Genomic DNA, 21007 nt, shown 5'->3' with positions numbered 1-21007 from the left:
AAGAACATGTCTTATCCCTTTGCCCAATCAGGAACAAAGATGAGAGGCATGATTGCCTACCCTTTTCTTTCCAGCCAATTATTGTTGCATAAACTTCATCAGTCAACTTTCCCCAAAGACCATTCTATGTGATTATCAAGGCTTTTTTTGGAAGTTAAACTGGATATGGCTTATTTCTTTCTGTCCATTCTCATGATAACAATCCCAATTTCCTTTGAATGCCTCTGATTAACTAGGAGAAGGGTCATGTATAATGGAGCACAGAAAAGAAAGCACAAAGATTAATATTTTAAAGTATTATCTCATCATAAGTGAATGTATAATAATTTACTTAATCACTCTCCTATTACTGGACATTTAAATTATTTCTGATTTTTAGCTATTAAAATGGCACTGTGATTAACAATGCTAAAAATCTTTTCATATTTTGGATGACTTAGTATGAATAACCAATAGTGGAAATTCTGGGTCAAATAATACAAAGAATAATAAATGCTTTAAGAATTTTCTTTCTTGTGTTAGGGGTAGTTTCCATTGTTTTATCAGGTGGTAGAAAATTAAGCATAAGAACAGGGTCAGATTTTTAAAAGCATTGCTATTTAATTGTCTGAATACCTGTAATATCCATTTATATTGACCAAAAAGACCCTAACAGTTAACTGATGTCCGAATTTCTCTGGCTAATGACTTTCTTCTCTTGTTAAAACTGTTAGTACTTTGGGCAATAGTAAGTTTAAGACTGTGCACTAAAAGACAGAGTTCGTTTTATTGGATCCTTAACTAACCTAACTTGTTTAACTAAGGATTGATTAGTAAAAATGGCATGGCCAGTGGGACAAAGGGGCAGGCAGTGTCACTGGGTGTCACGTGTGGCATTAGAATGGATTCCTGGAGGTCACACTAGCCAACTTTCGATTTCCTCGGTCTTTGAAGAGAAACGAATAGGAGATGAACCGATGGGGCATCAAGATGAGTATTATGCCTCAATTTCACAATCATATTTTCAAACAGTGGAGAGTAGATCAAAATAAACACGAAGAACAAGGTTGTCCCTGATGTACTTTTGTGATGGAAGGAGAATGTTGTCCACTCACAGAGAGTCTAAGCTTTGTCTTATAAAGAATTCTAACAGGGGTGCTATCAACGTGAGCCTACCATAGACGCCAAATCTGGAATGAGATGGGTCCTATCCCTCTATAACACAAACCTCTATAAAGGAAAAGCAGTACTCACTGAAAGTAAATAAACGGTACTACAGAATATATGTATAATTTTATTGTACACTTAACACAAATATAATCATATATAAGAAATTAAAAACAATGTACAATAAAACTTGTAATTCATATCCAATTGGTCCTAACTAGGAATTCCTGGAAGATTTAGTCAGTGACTCTATTCTCATTTGGTCTGGATTTTTTCTTCTATTAAACCTCTAAGATCCATGAATTATTTTCTGCATATCTCATGTTCTTCTTGCTTTATGCAGTCCTCTTCTGGAATGCTTGCTTCCCTGAGTTAGAGAAAACTTATTACCAGAAATTACAGGAAATCCTCAGTCTCTGAAAGTGTAAAGCTTCAACATTTAGTTTAAATATGGAGCCATCATCAACTGCGTTGCTATGGAGATCCTTCCTCCCATGTGCTCTGCAACTTGTCTGCTGCCAATTATCCAGAAATAACTTCTCTATTTCTATGCAATATTCTGTGTCTCACCTACTGCTTCCTCTGTATTCTTCTTGAATTTTGGTGGAAGGAGGAGAGATTTTCATTTCTATTCTTTGTAGGCAGGAAAGATCATTTTCAGTGTGTCCCAACTGAAAAGGATTCCCCACTGTGCCACTTCCTGTGTAACACTATTAAATCTCCCTCTTCACTGCTTGGCTGCAGTGGATGAAGGTTAATATTTTATCTATTTTGTATCTATTTTGTAACTTTTATCTATTTTGTATCTATTTTATCTATTTTAAATAGACTAGACTACCATCTTGGTGGAAGTGGTGGGAAAGAGGATTATGGGTCAGTTTGACATTGTAGACTGTTGTTTTTCCCCTAGCTGTTTGATGAGTCAATTTATTTTCCCATATGAGCTGCCACTCAGAGTCAACTCCAGTGAGAAGTTAGGAGTTGAGTGTGGGATTTGTCTATTTCTCTATTTTGATTTGGAGCATCCATGCTTGGGAATTAAAGAGTCTTCCTTGAACTGATTCAGCATCACATCGCAGATTTGATAGTGCTCAGTCTATAACCATTGAGCTAGACCCCATGGGTGGCTTTATACTGCAGAAGGAATTTCAACTCTGCAAATCCTTATTTTGATTCTCTTGGTAGGCCAGCAGATTCTGATGCAATAGGAGCCTCTTTTATCTATTGCTTCATGCTGAAAACTGATGACAGTTTTGTGGTTGATCATTCCCTCTCTAAGCTCAGCCAAGTGGTATTCTAAGAATATCCTGGCTTCCTAGAAGCCTTCCATTGTATTTTATAGAGTCACTTTTAGTGAGTGGTTTAATGAACACAGATCTGTTCTGAAGCACTGTTTCCTGCACTTGTAGCAGGGATGGAGAAACTGGGGAGGTTCTTTGAATTCTGCCCAACTTGGAGGTCTTTGCATGAAAGGAAATGAAAGATTTTTCTGCCTGTATTCTCTTTCCATGTTTATAGCCCACTTGGAGCCTGTAAGGAGAATGTAATCCGAAAGGTTTGGAGAATATGGCGTATCGGATCCAAAAGTATCACTGGCTGGGTCTGAGATAAAGATGGTGGACAGTGGAGGAGGACCAGTAAGAGACTTTCCAGTCTCATACTGTTTATATATCAATTTCTGACTTTCAGACAAGCAGACTCCAAATCTGTCAAACTAGTGAAGTGTCCCTACATCAGACTTCGTGTATAATGGGCTGCTATGTCTAATCATTGAGGTTTATTTATTTTTGGCAGCACTGAGTCTTCATTGCCACACATGGGCTTTCTCTTTCAAGCAGCAAAGAGAGGCTACTCTCTAGTTGCGGTGCCCAGGCTTCTCATTGTGGTGGCTTCTCTTGTTGTGGAGCATGGCCGTGGAGTGTGGGTTTCAGTAGTTGTGGTGGACCAGTTTAGTTGCCCTACAGCATGTGGGATCTTTCCAGGCTAGGAATCAACCCCTGTCCCCTGCATTGGCAGGTGGATTCTTAACCACTGGACCGCCAGGGAAGTCTAATCATTGAACTTTGATTCTGTCTTTGGTAGATCCAATGATTGCCCCCATTCCTTGGTCACTGAATGCAATAGATATCACTATGCCTCCTGAAAGCATCACCTAAACACTTTTCTTCTGCCTCTTCAATGCTTTTAAAGCTATTGTAGAAGAATAGGGGTTGAAGGGAGGGTGCACTACACAATGCTGAGATGACACTCTGTTAAAAATTAGCCCCAAAGTTGCATCATCAGGTCAAAAAGGAGATACACTTCAAATTTAGATACTGTCCAGTGACAAGGAATCTGCCCTCCAAAAATTGTCACATTGTTTCAGAAACCCTGCATATTAGAATGTTCATTACAGCCTTGTTTGTGTTAATAAAAATTGGAAATAACCTAAGTATCCAACCAAAGAGGATTGGCTGAATAAATGATAGTTTATCCATACAGTGGAATACTGTTGGCCTTATATAGATTTGGGCAGAACTTTAAAGTGTGACTAAGCAATGGAATATAACAATGAATATAAGGGGTAAATCTCCTACATACAAGCCATCAAGTTGTGAACTTTCAAAGATGCAAACATGCATTCTATCAATGTCAGGAATGAGTGAAACTGCAGCTCTCTCTCCATCTCCTATAGATGAGGATCCTTCTCCTCTACCATCTTGCACCTCCTCTCCTTCCTCCAGTCAGTAACTCTTCTTGCCTGTTCACTCAATGCCAGCTGCTGTATGCCAGCTGTTGTGCTGTACTTTTCCAGGTACTGTATTGTAAGATTAAAAATATTCTCTTTATTTTTGTGTGTTTGTTTTTTAATATATTATTTGTGTGAAAAGTTTCATAAATCTATTACAGTACAACACTGTATAGCTGATTGTGTTAGTTGGGTACCTAGGCTAACTTTGTTGGACTTATGAACAAATTGGACTAATGAACTTGCTCTTGGAATAGAACTTGTTCATATGTAGGGGACTTACTGTATAGTAAAATATCTGGAAGGCCATGTGCAAACTTATTAGCAGCAGTTAGCTATGGACAGTTTAGAAGGAGGAGATTTTTACTCTCTACTTATTTTATTATATATATATGTAACACACACACATATATACACATATCCTTGCATTACTTATAAAATATTTTTAAAATGTCTTAAAATTCAATACTCCATATTTGTTTATTTTGTTTGTTTGATTATACAGTTCAAATCATGGGTAACGGTCATGTCTGTGACAGACTCCCATGGATGTCTTCAAGTCACACATGATTACTAGTCCCCAAGTGATGACTCCATCTCTTGCTCTCCCATTCAAGAGAGCACTCAAAGTGACTTGAGTCAGGGTACTATGATTATAAGAATAACCTTAAATATGTTGCAATTTACTTTTTGTAAAAAGCCACATAATGTAAAGCACACTATTTTAACCATATTTCAGTGTACATTTCAGTGGCACTCCATCATCCATAATCTCGCAAATGTTTCACTTTTCTAAGCTGAAACCCTGTCTCCATTAAACCCACTAAGTTCCCATCCCCCCACCCCACACTCTACCCTTTCCTTTCTCACCCCCCTACCCTTCCCTTATCCCTGGCCCCTGACATCTATGAGTGTACTTTCTGACTCTATGAATTTGACTCTTGTAGGTCCTTTGAAAAGTAAAAGTATTTGTAGACTTAGTATCTCTCTCTGTGTAGATATGTCTGTCTATCTATCTCAAAAGCAAATTATATGAGACACATGTAATTGAGAACCACTAACACTGATGGGCAGTCATGACCTTTGGGTGAGATGTTATACAAAGGTGTGTGTGATACCAAGAAGATCAAAGTGCCATCTTTACCTTAAAGCTGCTTGAAGTAGAGAAGTACATATAGCAAGACACCTCATGATGAGCTCCTGCCTCGATTTGCATGCATGGATATTCTGAGGGCAACTTCCAGCTGGGAGACTGAGGGAAGTCCTCATGAAGGAGGTGTCTCAACACAGTGGTATGATTAAAAGATTCAGAGGTGTGTGTAGGTGGGTTTAAGCTGAGGAGGAGTGTGGTAGGCAAAGATTATCTTTACAGGACACTGCAACCTTCATGAAGGTGAGGGATTTGTTTCATTGGCTATGCTTTGCCTAATGTGTACAGCCAGACACATTGAGAAGGTGCTCAGCAATATTTGTTGTGTAGATAACAAGTCAAATTTAGCATCAGAAATAGAAATAAATCTAGTCTGGAAAACAGCCTATGGATCCCAGTGCCCTGTTGGTAAAACAATAGCTGCTGTGCATCTTCTTAATGTGTGAGACCCCTGAGAGGACTGCTGGTTTCAGTCCTTCAACAATAGCCTTGGAAGATTGATGATTTCTGGGGGCTAGAGATCTTTATTGGCTGCTGAGCAGAAGACAAAAAAAAAAAAAAAAAAAAAAAAAGGAAGACAAGATCTCTGCCAGTAAACAGTTTGCTGATTCCTCTATGTGGCTGGCTTTTGATAAGTTGCACATTTGCACAGCTCCAGACACCATCTCTGTATTCATGTGACCCTTATGCTAATCCCTGAGTGATGGATAGTATGAATTATTGTCCCCCTTTTACCACTTCTGGGATCCAGAAGTGCAGGGACTTGCTGGTCTCACAGGCCAGGAGTACAGAACCTGGGAGAAAAATCAATGTCTCCCGACCTTGCTGCAGTTACCCTTCCAGTCACACAGGCTGGGACACTGTGAGACCTCTGTGAGCAGCTTGGTAAGTCTTAGGAGGTACTGCTTGCTGCTGTAATTAAGGTGTGGATAATAGGTTTCCTTTCCTCTGGGAAAGAGGAAGAAACAAAGCAAAACAAACAGAAACCCTCTGAGATGCTTCTGCTTTGTGTATTGACTTGAGGGTTTCTGTTTTGTTTGACTTTCTGGAAATCCCAGGAATGAGATTTGCCTTTTTTCTACCCTTGATTAGAATTATTGAATCTCTTCTGTTTAGTTCTTCGGAATACAATCCTCTTCGATTTACAGTGAGCAGAAATCCATCTTTCCACATCTACTTCCCCATCATTTCCTTCTCCAAACAATCCTGGACATTGGGGCAGATAAGTCATGGGTTATATATGCTCAGATGTCAGGACAGCGCTCATCCTTGGAGTAACAATGGAGCATTTGTCCATGTTTGATTTCTTCCTTTCCTTTTACATCTTCCCCTCTCCATGCTCATTTCCTCATATTTTCCTTCTTTGCCATGTCTAAATATACCCTCTAATTTCATGAAGCATTTAAAAGCAAAATTGGATGTTCATTCATTCAGTAGTAATGACTGCAGGCCTGCTGTGTGCCAGGCAAACTTTGCTATTGGTATCAGCTTTCTATAGCTACTTCAGAAGTTACCACAAACTTAGTGGCTTAAACAAACACACTTGTTATTTCTCACTTCCTGTAGATCAGTGATCTGGGCTTAGCTCTATCCTCTGCTCAGAGCCTCATCTAGCTGAAATCTAGGTGTCCCCTGGGGCTTCAGTCTCATCTGATGCTTGCTGTGCTCTTTCAAGTTTACTGGTTGATGACAGAACTCATTTTTTTGTGGTTGTATGGCTGAAGTCTGCTTTGTTAGCTGTTAGCTGGGGATCACTTTCAGCCCCCAGAGGCCAACCTCAAATCCTTGCCACATTGTCTCCTTTTCTTACCAGATGGAAGCTGACCTCTTAGACACTAGACAAGCAACTGCTGCTGCTTCTCATCTCTCTGACATCATATAAGGACTCACTTGATTGAAGGTCAGTCTACCTGGGATGATCTCCCTTTTGATTAACTACTGATTAGGGATTTTTATTGTCTCTACAAAGTGTCTTCCTCATTCCCATATATGTAACCTTATGAGAGTGATGGCCCATCATAGTCTTAAGACCTGCCTAGATTCATGGGAAGGGATTATACAGGCCTTGTATCCCAGAGAACAAGAATCTTGGGGGCCATTTAGGACCCTGCCTAGTAAGCTACATAGTAGATACATCTGTAACTAACACATGCTTGATCCCTGCCCCCATGACATGTATGTTTAGTGGGAGAGTCAGACAACAATAAACAGATATTTGAAATTTGTGATACATTCTGTGAGAGGAATCAACAGATTGATATGAAAAAATGCTATGCACAGGTGACATGGTTTATTTTTATTGAAGTGTTTAGAATTTATTGAAGCTTTACACTGTTGTGTTAGTTTCTGCTGTACAAGGAAGTGAATCAGCCGTATGTATACACATATCCCCTTCCTCTTGGACCTCCCTATCATTCCGTGGGCCCCCTTATCCCATCCATCTAGGTCATCACAGAGCACCAAACTGAGCTCCTTGTGCTCTACGCAGCTTCCCACTTGCTATCCATTTTACACGTGGTAGTGTATATATGCCAATCTGAATCTCCCAATTCATCCCACCCTCCCCTACTTGCCCCCCATGTTCTCCACTCATCTGTTCTCTACATCTGCATCACTCTTTCTTCCCTGCAAATAGGTTCATTCTTCCAGATTCCACATACATGCGTTAACATACAATATTTGTTTTTCTCCTTCTGACTTACATCACTCTGCATAACAGACCCTAGCTCCATCCACATCTCTCTACAAATGACCTAATTTCATTCCTTCTTATGGCTGAGTGATACTCCATTATACATACGTGCTGCATCTTTATCATTCACCTGTTGATGGACACTTACGTTGTTTCCATGCCCTGGCTATTGTAAATAGTGTAGAACAACATTTATCCTGAGTAGTGTGGGGGATAGAAAGGAACAGTCACCTAAGGTCTGGAGAAAGCATTCCACGCAGACCCACCAACTGGTTCAAAGGCATGGAGGTCAAAAAGACTTGTGCTTCTGTTTTTGATGAACAGAGATGAGACTGGTGTGATGGAAGCAGAAGGAAGGAGAAAATGAAGTCTGAGAGGTAAGCAGGGGCCAGATGAAGCAGAGACTCAGAAATCATGGTAAGATGTTTTGGAGATGAGTAGCTAAAAGTAATTTTATTCAGGGGAGAAAAATGATCTGATTTGTTTTAAGATCTGTGATATTGTGATACATAATAAAAAATATGTATTTAGTCTTCATCCCATTTTGGGAGGTACAGAGATCCTAAGGAGAAGGCAATGGTACCCCACTCTAGTACTCTTGCCTGGAAAATCCCATGGATGGAGGAGCCTGGAAGGCTGCAGTCCATGGGGTCGCTAAGAGTCGGACATGACTGAGCGACTTCACTTTCACTTTTCACTTTCATGCTTTGAAGAAGGAAATGGCAACCCACTCCAGTGTTCTTGCATGGAGAATCCTAGGAATGGGGGAGCCTGTCTATGGGGTCGCACAGAGTCGGACACTGAAGTGACTTAGCAGCAGCAGCAGCAGAACTCCTAAAACCATTGGAATTTACTAAGGGGTGAGAGAGATCAAGCTATCTTTTCTTATGTTAGTGAGAAGACATTTGGACTGAACCTAAGGGTGATGACTAGTCCTCACTGAAACCAACCAAATGATTAGAGAGTTGGAACTTTCAGTCCCTCCCAGACCTCTGGGGAATGGAAAGGAGTTCAACTGGAGTTGGAGATGGAGTTCAGTTACTAATAGCCAATGATTTAATCAACTGCGTCTATGAAATGAAGCGTCCATAAAAACCCAAAAGGACCGGGTTTAGAGAGCTTATAATTTGCAGGAGACATTGGCATTTTGGGGTGAGTGTCCCCTGGAGAGGGCTTGGAAACTGTGCTCCGTCCCACATACTTTGCCTTAGGCATCTCCTCCATCTGGCTGTTCCTGAGTTATATCCTTTTATAATAAATAAGTGATCTAGTAAGTAACATGCTCCTCAGAGTTCTGTGAGCTGCTTTAGAAAATTAATCAACCCAAGGAGGAAGTCATGGGAACTGCCAGTCTGTATAACCATTTGACCAGAAGGTGAGGGAACAACCTGAACTACTGATTGACCTCTCGGGGTGGGGAGTCAGTCGTGTAAGAGTGAGTCCTTAACCTGTGGGATCTGACACTGTATTCAGGTAGATAGTGTCAGAATTGAGTTGAATTGTAGTATATTCAGCTGGTGTTGGAGAACTGATTGGTGGTATGGTGGTGGAAGCCCCCTACACACTGGAACTCGGTGCAGGATTAGAAGATCACTTTGTGTAGAAATTGGATCTTAGAAGTTTAGGAGAGGAAGTGGGAGACCAGAGTGGGAACTGCTAAGAGAAACCAGTAAAAAGGCGATGGAGGGCTGCACCGGAGTGGTGGTTGTGAAGATAGGAAAAAGGAAATAGAGTTGAGACGTATTTTGGAGACATTAGGAAGGACAGGAATTGCTGATGGATGGAATGTGGCACCTAGCAGGGGCATTTCCATTTTAAAAGGTTAATCACTTTGCTTAAGGTCACACAGTTAATAAGCATCTACAGGCAGTTTGTGGATGCAGCTAGTCTAGCTCCAAATCTGCTATTCTCTCTCCATCCCTTTAATTCTTTAGTGAAAGAACAATGCAAACCAGGCAGGTGATATCATTAACTGACACTGTGGAAAATATGCTACAAACCTGCTTATTTTTTCTTCTCAAAAATGCAGTTAAAAGCAGTAGGCAGTTGCTCAGTGAAGTTGATTCCAGACACACAGCAGAGAGTAGTAGCTTGCAATGAACAGCAGCTTGAAGCAAGACCTTTGTTCCCTGAAGGGAAGGGCGGTGAGAGCACCAAGTCCTAACCACTAAACCATGAGGGCCTGTGGCTAGAATCTGGGACCCAGTTCTTTTCTGCCTTGAAAAAAAAAATTCTGACAAGGAGATGGAAAGTAGAGAGGAAAGTAAGGTGTCCATGTGGGCAGACTCATGGGTGAGTTGGAGAGACATTTATGTCTTTGGGGAAGCTTGAATCATTCATAAGCTGGCAGTCTTCCAGGTCTTTGCTTTCCCCTGGCCAATTGTTTTGCTTTGACCCCATGGCTGATTTGTTTCAAGACCATTCCTACGTGTGTGTGCATCCTTCAGCAAAGATGGATTTCAGTTCAAGGGCCTTTGGGGGAGTTAGGACATTTTATTATGGCCTAGCATCCCCTCCCTTTTTGACCTCTAAGAAGCGTTTCTATGCATGTGCAGTGAAGGTCTTCCTGGCCCCAAAGATGGGAAATATGTGACCTCTTGATCTTTTACACAAACAACTTTATCCCCTCTCTGCCCTTGCCATTAGTGTCATCGCCAAGTGTCCACAGGAGACAAAGTCCAGATATTTACCCTGTTTCTGTTGTTATTTCCATCTCAAAGTATAAACAAGAGACTAGCTATAAATGTCTAATAACCTAGAACCTATCTATCCCCTGCCTCAAGAAATATAAACAGGAGGCCACTTTTAAATGCTTAGCCTGGAAGCCACATTTCTCCTGCCTCAAAGTCAGTACATCCATATCTTTATTGCAAACCAGGGGAACATGATCCTGGAAGTCAGTCAGTCAGAGTAGAATTGTTGAATTTTTATTTTTTTCTTTTTACCACAAGGAGATAATCTTTTCCTGGAAGATTTCCAAAGGAACCCATCACAGGGTTTCTGGATACTGAATGGTGATTGTCATGCTGCAAAAACACCTTTGTATAATGAGCAAAGGAAGAAAGCAAGGAGGGGATGATTGCTCTGGATTTGGGTGATTTATGATTACAATTTTTAAACTTGTGAGTCAGGTTTGAGGACTATGATGATCTACAGAGTCAGTCGAATTATCATCAAAACAAGCTCTCTGTCACCGCCCGCCCTCCTTGTCACTCTGTCCAGAGGAAGACAAAAACATTTGCATAAGCACCAGACTAAATGATTTGCTGTCTATTAATCTACCTGCTAGAGATAATAGTTTCATTTTTTAAATGGCTGTAAATTGTATTAACAGACAGAGCTGGTAAGAAATTAAGGAACTTATAATGTTGGACCCAAATCAACAAACTTAAATGACTACCTGTACCACAGTTTACATCTCAGGAGCTCTTCTTGGTCTTTGATGGGGAACAATGAGATGCACCTCAAAAAATGAGGTACACAAAGAACTGCTCTTTTGGGGTAAGGGCATATTTGGTCAATATAAACCAAAAGAGAAGGATTTTGGTAAGCACCATGGGGTGCTGGGGTTTCCCAGGTGAAGCAGTGGTAAAGAACCTGCCTCCCAATGTAGAAGATGCAAGAGATGGAGGTTTGATCCCTGCGTGGGAAAGATCCCCTGGAGAAGGAAATGGCAACCCACTCTAGTATTCTTGCCTGGGAAATTTCATAGACAAAGGAGCCTGGTGGGCTACAGATCCATGGAGTCACAAAGAGTCAGACATGACTGAGCAACTGAGTATGCACATATGGGGGTATTATCAAAGGGGTGAACACAGGGACACTGGAAAAGGCACATCAGCAACGTACATTTGCTTGTGGCTCTGCAGATTGCTATCTGGGGCATGTGCTTCCCTGAGACGGCTAGTGTCAGTTGAAGGTCCCTTCAGACCACTTAACCAGATATAATGGGTACCAAGGCAGCGATACTGTGAAGTAGTTTAGCTAAACTCTCAACAGCTTGCTACTACCGCCATTACTACCTTTATTAGTACTGCAATTCATTGTCATATGTTAATATAAGAGGTAACAGTGATTGAAGGCTAATCATGGTCTAGGTATTATGCTAATTGTTTTACACCAATTAACTCATTTAATTCTTTACAACAATCTTGTCTTGCAGACACTAGGGTAATCTCTTTTAAAGGAAATAGAGGCTTAGAAAGATTAAGGAAATTTCCTAAAGATTCTTAGATAGTGAATGGAGAATCTAGTATTAAAATACAAGGTATTTCACTCTGGCTTTAGTGCTTTTAAATATAAATATAAAATAAGTGCCCTATCTTAGTAACTGTGTTCTAGTCCATTTCTTTTCTCCCTTCTTCCCATTCTTTCATGGATAAAACACTGTATCTTAGAGAAGTGAAATGACTTGCCCAAGGTCATTTACTTGTGTATATTTTTACTGAGAAATCCAAGAGAGATTTAGTTGCTTAGGAAGAGTTTTTGAATGTCACTAGCAGTGTTCTCAGTTGGAAAATGAAAGCCCCTGGCAGAAGAAAGAGTTTCTGGACACCTGAGAATGATGACACTTGAGAAGGACTGCAGCTATGTTTGTTTATGAGAATACCTTAATCTTGATGTGCAGAAGTCCTGGTTCAGTTGAACAAATTATTCTAATGAATTCTAAGGGGAAAAAAGGTTAAACAAAGCAGTGATTTAAAATCAATAGAGTGCTCGCTTCGGCAGCACATATACTAAAAATTGGAACGATACAGAGAAGATTAGCATGGCCCCTGCGCAAGGATGACACGCAAATTCGTGAAGCGTTCCATATTTTTAAGAATTGAATCGCCAGTCCATGTCTGATGCAGGGTGCAGCATGCTTGGGGCTGGTGCATGGGGATGAACCAGAGAGATGTTGTGGGGAGGGAGGTGGGAGGGGGGTTCATGTTTGGGAACGCATGTAAGAATTAAAGATTTTAAAATTTAAAAAATAAAAAACTAAACCTGAAAAAAATAAAAAAAATAGAAAAAAAAATAAATACTGAACAATAAAAAAAAAATAAAATAAAATCAATAGAAAATGATTTTTTAAGTTGCCTAGTTGCACTTAGAAGTTTCTCATTCTATAACATTTTAAAATATAATTATGATAAAGTCTCCCATCCTAGGGAATATCACCCTAGACATTAATTTATAAATGACCCACATTTTCAAATTCCACCATGTTGGTTTTTCCATAAAGCTTATTTTTATTATTTTTTGTTAAAATTTTAAAAACAATTTCTATTTATTTGTTTATTTTTGGCTGTGCTGGGTCTTTGCTGCTGCTTGGGCTTTTCTCTAGTTTCAGTGAGCAGGGGCTACTCTTCATTGTGGTGTAGGGGCTACTCATTGTGGTGGCTTCTCTTGTTGTGGGGCACAGGCTCTAGGGTGTGCAGGCTTCAGTGGTTGTGGTTCCCAGGATCTAGAGCACAAGTTCAGTGGTTGAGGTGCTCAAGCTTAGTCGCTCCATGGGCATGTGGGATCTTACCTGGCTGGGGATTGAACCCACATCTCCTGCACTGGCAGGTGGATTCTTTACCACTGAGCCACCACAGAAGCCCAGAAGTTATTATTCCTTTAATCTCTTCTCATTGCTTCTAAACCAGCGTTAGCAGTTGTATTTCTTGGGAGAAAGGATTGGGTGGGGGGAAGAACTTTTTCGTTTAACTCACATGAATTACTGAATCTTGACTACTAGTGGAAAACAGTGTGTGGTGGTCAACTAAGTCCACTCACTATTTACAATTTACAGAGGCATGATGTTCTAACAGTTGTCCCTTAAACTCACAAATGGGTCATTTCAAATGATAGATGTTCAGAGCCACTCACAAATTGTTAGAATCAAGAAAGTTAAATGTCAACAGTCCACTGTACTAGCAAAAGTAATTGGTACTTGTGTTTAATTAACTACAACTTTTAAAGTTAAAACCATGATTGAAAGAGAAAGTTTTTTTTTTTTAAACTTTAGGTAATTATGGGCATAGGAAGCCTTTCTAGAGTATGTAGTTGTTGCTGCTGCTACTGCTAAGTGGCTTCAGTCGTGTCCGACTCTGTGCAACCCCAGAGACGGCAGCCCACCCAGACTCCCCCTTCCCTGGGATTCTCCAGGCAAGAACACTGGAGTGGGTTGCCATTTCCTTCTCCAATGTATGGAAGGGAAAAGTGAAAGTGAAGTCACTCAGTTGTGTCCGACTCTTAGTGACCCCATGGACTGCAGCCCACCAGGCTCCTTGGTCCATGGGATTTTCCAGGCAAGAGTACTGGAGTGGGGTGCCATTGCCTTCTCCATGTAGTTGTTACCTAGTCTACATTTCTGTTTATTTTGTTCAGAAATCCTAGCTCCTGATCGGATTCTATGAAAGAAACAATTTAGAGGCGTCTGGTCTTGCATATCCATACATACTGTTTCTCAAACTTCCATGATGATGAGAGTACTTGTCAAGTCTAGAGATTACCCAATTTCTTCCCCAGGAAATACTGATTCAGTAAGACTCAGTTGAAGTGTAGGAATCTGTTTTAACAAATACTCCAAGATATTCTTATCATTGAGAAAGTTTGAGAAATACTGTGGTGTGAGAGGAAACACCACTCTTTGCTTAAGATGTCATGATTTCAACAGGAGAAAGATTTCAGTATAAATATGAAATATCCTTATGCAAGTTCTTCATTGAAGTTGCTGTGTATCCTTCTTTCCATTTGGCCACCTGGTTTGTTGTTTTGTAATAGTTGCAGTGGTTGTGTCTGTTGTAGGTAACACAGTTAGTACTTCCTCCCTCTCCCATGTTTATTAGAGAAATGAAAGATATATTCAAAAAAACCGAATTGAGCTTCTAAAAATTAATACTATGATGTCTGAGATTAAAAAGTAATATATTGGGGTCCTAAGATGGTGGGGGAATAGGATGGGGAGACCACTTCTCCCCCACAAATTCATCAAAAGAACATTTCAACACTGAGTAAATTCCACAAAACAACTTCTGAATGCTGGCAGAGGACATCAGGCACCCAGAAAAGCAGCTCATTGTCTTTGAAAAGAGGTAGGAAAAAATATAAAAGACAAAAAGAGAGACAAAAGAGGTAGGGAGGAAGCTCCATCCTGGGAAGGGAGTCTTAAAAAGAGAGAAGTTTCCAAACACCAGAAACACTCTCACTGCCGAGTCTGTGGTGAGCCTTGGAAGCACAGAGGGCAACATAACAGGGAGGAAAAATAAATAAATAATTAAAACCCACAGATTACGAGCCCAACGGTAAGTCCCCCAGCAGCGCAGATGCCTGCATCAGCCACTAGCAAGTGGGGACTGGGCAGGGAGGTGCAGGCTGCATTGCTTTTTAAGGATCTGGCCTGAATGCCCCGAGGGTAACCAGAGCGAACTAACTTGGGCTAGCAAACCAGACTGTGGGATAGCTACCAAGAGAAAAGCTGTAACATAAGACACCACCAGGACCGTGCACAGAACAGAGGACAGAACAGAATTAGCCGATTGCAGACCATCCCCCTCCGGTGACATGCAGCCAGGGCCGGAAGGGCTGGAAGGGCCGGAAGGGGGCAATAGCAGCCCCAGAGAGACATTAACTATCAAACTGCAAACAGGCTTCTTTGCTAACTAAGACTTCTTGGGGTTCTGGACAGTCATCATCCGCCTGAGAAGGTGCGCCAGTTGTACACCCAGAAAACTGAGCATCAGGGATGGGAGAGGCGACAAGTTGCAGCGACCATGCTCGCCAAACACCTGAGCTACTCGGACCTAGGAAGGGCACAAAACACAGGCCCAACCCAGTCTGCACCTCTGAGGACCAACTGAGGGCCTGAGCCTGAGTGGCTTAGACCTGGGAGGTGTATGCAGCCCGGGGCTGGCCTCAGACAGTTCCCGGCAGAGCAACCTAGAGCCTGAGCTGTGTGCGCTGTGAGCTGGGGCAGGCAGGCCCAGTGTGGCTGAGACACTGCAAGCACAAGCCAGTGTTATTTGTTTACAGCGTCCCTCCCTCCCCACAGTGTGACTGAACAAGTGAGCCCAAAAAAAGTATCCACCACTGCCCCCCCTTGTGTCAGGGTGGAAATCAGACACTGAAGAGACCAGCAAACAGAAGAAGCTAAAACAGAGGGAACTGCCTTGGAAGTGACAGGTGCAATAGATTAAAACCCTGTCGTTAGTACCAACTACATAGGAAGGGGCCTATAGATCTTGAGAAATATAACCCAGACCAAGGAACTATCCAAAAATGAACTGACCCCACAGTGCCCACAACACCAGAGAAAGTCCTAGATATATCTTTACTATTTTTATGATCATTTTAAAAATTCTTTTCTTTTTCTTCTTTTTTTTTAAAACTTAAAAAATTTTAAGTCCTCTATTACTCCTTTAATTTTCATTTTTATAACCTACTATTGCTTTAAAAAAAGACCCTATTTTTAAAGCAAACTTCATATATATATATATATATATATATATAATTCTTGTGACTTTGCTTTTTCTTCTTCTTCTTCTTTTCTTTAATATTGTATTTTTGAAACTCCAACCTCTACTCTAGATTTTTAATCTTTGCTTTTTGTATTTGTTATCAATTTTGTACCTTCAAAAATCCAATCTTCAGTACCCATTTTTACTGGCTTGACTGCTCTCTCCTCCTTTGGACTCTTCTTTTTCTCCACCAGGTCACCTCTGTTTCCTCCCTCCCCCTTCTCTTCTCTACTCAACTCTGTGAATCTCTGTGTGTTCCAGATGGTGGAGAACACTCAGGGACCTGATTACTGGCTGGATCTGTCTCTCTCCTTTTCATTCCCCCCTTTTATCCTCCCGGCCACCTCTGTCTCCTTCCTCCCTCTTCTCTTCTCTGTATAACTCCATGAACATCTCTGAGCGGTCCAGACTGTGGAGCGCACATAAGAAAGTGATTACTGGCTAACTTGCTCTCTCCTCTTTGGATCCCACCTCATCTCAGTCGGGTCACCTCTAACTCCCTCCTCCCTCTTCTCTTCACCATGTAACTCTGTGAACCTCTCTGAGTGTCCCTCACTGTGGAAAAACTTTTCATCTATAACCTAGGTGTTTCATCAATGGTGCTCTATAGAAGGAGAAGTCTTGAGACTACTGTAAAAATAAGACTGAAAACCAGAAGCAGGAGGCTTAAGTCCAAATCCTGAGAACATCAGAGAACTCCTGGCTCCAGGGAACATTAATCGACAGGAGCTCATCAAACACCTCCATACCTACACTGAAACCAAGCACCACCCAAGGGCCAACAAGTTCCAGAGCAAGACATACCACAAATTCTCCAGCAACACAGGAACACAGTCCTGAGCTGCAATATACAGGCTGCCCAAAGTTACTCCAAAACCATTGTCATCTCATAACCCATTACTGGACACTTCATTGCACTCCAGAGAGAAGAAATCCAGCTCCACCCACCAGAGCACTGACACAAGCTTCCCTAACCAAGAAACCTTGACAAACCACCTGTACAACGCCACCCACAGTGAGGAAACTCCACAATAAAGAGAAATCCACAAACTGCCAGAATACAGAAAGGCCACCCCAAACACAGCAATATAAACAAGATGAAGAGACAGAGGAATACCCAGCAGGTAAAAGAATAGGATAAATGCCCACCAAACCAAACAAAAGAGGAAGAGATAGGAAATCTACCTGATAAAGAATTCCGAATAACGATAGTAAGAATGATCCAAAATCTTGAAATGAAAATGGAATCACAGATAAATAGCCTGGAGACAAGGATTGAGAAGATGCAAGAAAGGTTCAACAAGGACCTAGAAGAAATAAAAAAGAGTCAGTATATAATGAATAATGCAATAAATGAGATAAAAAACACTCTGGAGGCAACAAATAGTAGAATAATGGAGGCAGAAGATAGGACTAGTGAAGTAGAAGATAGAATGGTAGAAATAAATGAATCAGAGAGGAAAAAAGAAAAATGAATTAAAAGAAATGAGGACAATCTCAGAGACCTCCAGGACAATATGAAACACTCCAACATTTGAATTATAGGAGTCCCAGAAGAAGAAGACAAGAAGAAAATACTTGAGGAGATAATAGTTGAAAACTCCCCTAAAATGGGGAAGGAAATAATCACCCAAGTCCAAGAAACCCAGAGAGTCCCAAACAGGATCAACCCAAGGTGAAACACCCCAAGACACATATTAATCAAATTAACAAAGATCAAACACAAAGAACAAATATTAAAAGCAGCAAGGGGAAAACAACAAATAACACACAAGGGGATTCCCATAAGGATAACAGCTGATCTTTCAATAGAAACACTTCAGGCCAGGAGGGAATGTCAAGACATACTTAAAGTGATGAAAGAAAATAACCTACAGCCCAGATTACTGTTCCCAGCAAGGATCTCATTCAAGTATAAAGGAGAAATCAAAAGCTTTACAGACAAGCAAAAACTGAGAAAATTCAGCACCACCAAACCAGCTCTCCAACGAATGCTAAAGGGTATTCTCTAGACAGGAAACACAAAAAGGGTGCATAAACCAGAACCCAAAACAATAAAGTAAATGGCAATGGGATCATACTTATCAATAATTACCTTCAACGTAAATGGGTTGAATGCCCCAACCAAAAGACAAAGGCTGGCTGAATGGATACAAAAACAAGACCCCTATATATGTTCTCTACAAGAGACCCACCTCAAACCAAGAGACACATACAGACTGAAAGTGAAGGGCTGCAAAAAGATATCCCGCGCAAATAGAGATAAAAAGAAAGCAGGAGTAGCAATACTCATATCAGATAAAGTAGATTTTAAAACAAAGGCTGTGAAAAGAGACAAAGAAGGACACTACATAATGATAAAAGGATCAATCCAAGAAGAAGATATAACAATTATAAATATATATGCACCCAACATAGGAGCACCACAATATGTAAGACAAATGCTAACAAGTATGAAAGGGAAATTAACAATAACACAATAATATTGGGAGACTTTAATACCCCACTCAGATCTATGGATAGGTCAACTAAACAGAAAACTAACAAAGAAACACAAACTTTAAATGATACAATAGACCAGTTAGACCTAATTGATATCTATAGGACATTTCACCCCCAAACAATGCATTTCACCTTTTTTTCAAGTGCTCACAGAACCTTCTCCAGGATAGATCACATCCTGGGCCATAAATCTAGCCTTGGTAAATTAAAAAAAATTGAAATCGTTCCAAGCATCTTTTCTGACCATAATGCATTAAGATTAGATCTCAATTACAGGAGAAAAACTGTTAAAAATTCCAATATATGGAGGCTGAACAACACGCTTCTGAATAACCAACAAATCACAGAAGAAATAAAAAAAGAAATCAAAATATGCATAGAAACTAATGAAAATGAAAACACAACAACCCAAAACCTGTGGGACACTATAAAAGCAGTGCTAAGGGGAAAGTTCATAGCAATACAGGCATACCTCAAGAAACAAGAAAAAAGTCAAATAAATAACCTAACTCTACACCTAAAGTAATTATAAAAGGAAGAAATGGAGAACCCCATGGTTAGTAGAAGGAAAGAAATCTTAAAAATTAGGGCAGAAATAAATGCAAAAGAAACAAAAGAGACCATAGCAAAAATCAACAAAGCCCAAAGCTGGCTCTTTGAAATGATAAATAAAATTGACAAACCATTAGCCAGACTCATCAAGAAACAAAGGGAGAAAAATCAAATCAATAAAATTAGAAATGAAAATGGAGAGATCACAACAGACAACACAGAAATACAAAGGATCATAAGAGACTACTATCAGCAATTATACACCAATAAAATGGACAACGTGGAAGAAATGGACAAATTCTTAGAAAAGTACAATTTTCCAAAACTGAACCAGGAAGAAATAGAAAATCTTAACAGACCCATCACAAGCACGGAAATTGAAACTGTAATCAGAAATCTTCCAGCAAACAAAAGCCCAGGCCCAGAGGGCTTCACAGCTGAATTCTACCAAAAATTTAAGGAAGAGCTAACACTTATCCTTCTCAAACTCTTCCAGAAAATTGCAGAGGAAGGTAAACTTCTAAACTCATTCTATGAGGCCGCCATCACCCTAATACCAAAACCTGACAAAGATGCCACAAAAAAAGAAAACTATAGGCCAATATCACTGATGAACATAGATGCAAAAATCCTTAACAAAATTCTAGCAATCAGAATCTAACAACAAATTAAAAAGGTCATATACCATGACCAAGTGGGCTTTATCCCAGGGATGCAAGGATTCTTCAATATCCGCAAATCAATGTAATACACCACATTAACAGACTGAAAAATAAAAGCCATATGATTATCTCAATAGATGCAGAGAAAGCCTTTGACAAAATTCAACATCCATTTATGATAAAAACTCTCCAGAAAGCAGGAATAGAAGGAACATACCTCAACATAATAAAAGCTATATATGACAAACCCACAGCAAACATCCTCAATGGTGAAAAATTGAAAGCATTTCCCCTAAAGTCAGTAACAAGACAAGGGTGCCCACTTTCACCACTACTATTCAACTTTCGCCACTACTATTCAACATAGTTCTGGGAGTTTTGGCCACAGCAATCAGAGCAGAAAAAGAAATAAAAGGAAATCAATTTGGAAAAGAAGAAGTAAAACTCTCACTGTTTGCAGATGACATGATCCTCTACATAGAAAACCCTAAAGACTCCACCAGAAAATTACTAGAGCTAATCAATGAATATAGTAAAGTTGCAGGATATAAAATCAACACACAGAAATCCCTTGCATTCCTATACACGAATAATGAGAAAGTAGAAAAAGAAATTAAGGAAACAATTCCATTCACCATTGCAACGAAAAGAATAAAATACTTAGGAATATATCTACCTAAAGAAACTAAAGACCTATATATATAGCAAACTGTAAAACACTGGTGAAAGAAATCAAAGAGGACACTAATACATGGAGAAATATACCATGTTCATGGACTGGAAGAATCAATATAGTGAAAATGAGGATACTACCCAAAGCAATCTACAGATTCAATGCAATCCCTATCAAGCTACCAGCAGTATTTTTTACAGAGCTAGAACAAATAATTTCACAATTTGTATGGAAATACAAAAAACCTCGAATAGCCAAAGCAATCTTGAGAAAGAAGAATGGAACTGGAGGAATCAACCTGCCTGACTTCAGGCTCTACTACAAAGCCACAGTCATCAAGACAGTATGGTACTGGCAGAAAGACAGAAATATAGATCAATGGAACAAAATAGAAAGCCCGGAGATAAATCCACACA

General features: G+C 40.1%; 1 non-coding gene across 1 annotated transcript; it reads left to right on the top strand.

Annotated features, from left to right (window-relative positions):
* The first annotated feature begins 12428 nt into the window (after positions 1–12428).
* Positions 12429–12536, top strand: LOC114110683 (U6 spliceosomal RNA). Its single transcript, XR_003586926.1, has one exon. It is a non-coding gene; the product is annotated as a U6 spliceosomal RNA (small nuclear RNA).
* The last annotated feature ends 8471 nt before the right edge of the window (positions 12537–21007 follow it).

The sequence above is a fragment of the Ovis aries genome, chromosome 24, assembly GCF_016772045.2.
Source record: "Ovis aries strain OAR_USU_Benz2616 breed Rambouillet chromosome 24, ARS-UI_Ramb_v3.0, whole genome shotgun sequence".
Lineage (NCBI taxonomy): Eukaryota > Metazoa > Chordata > Mammalia > Artiodactyla > Bovidae > Ovis > Ovis aries.
This window is presented reverse-complemented; position numbering and strand designations above follow the sequence as displayed.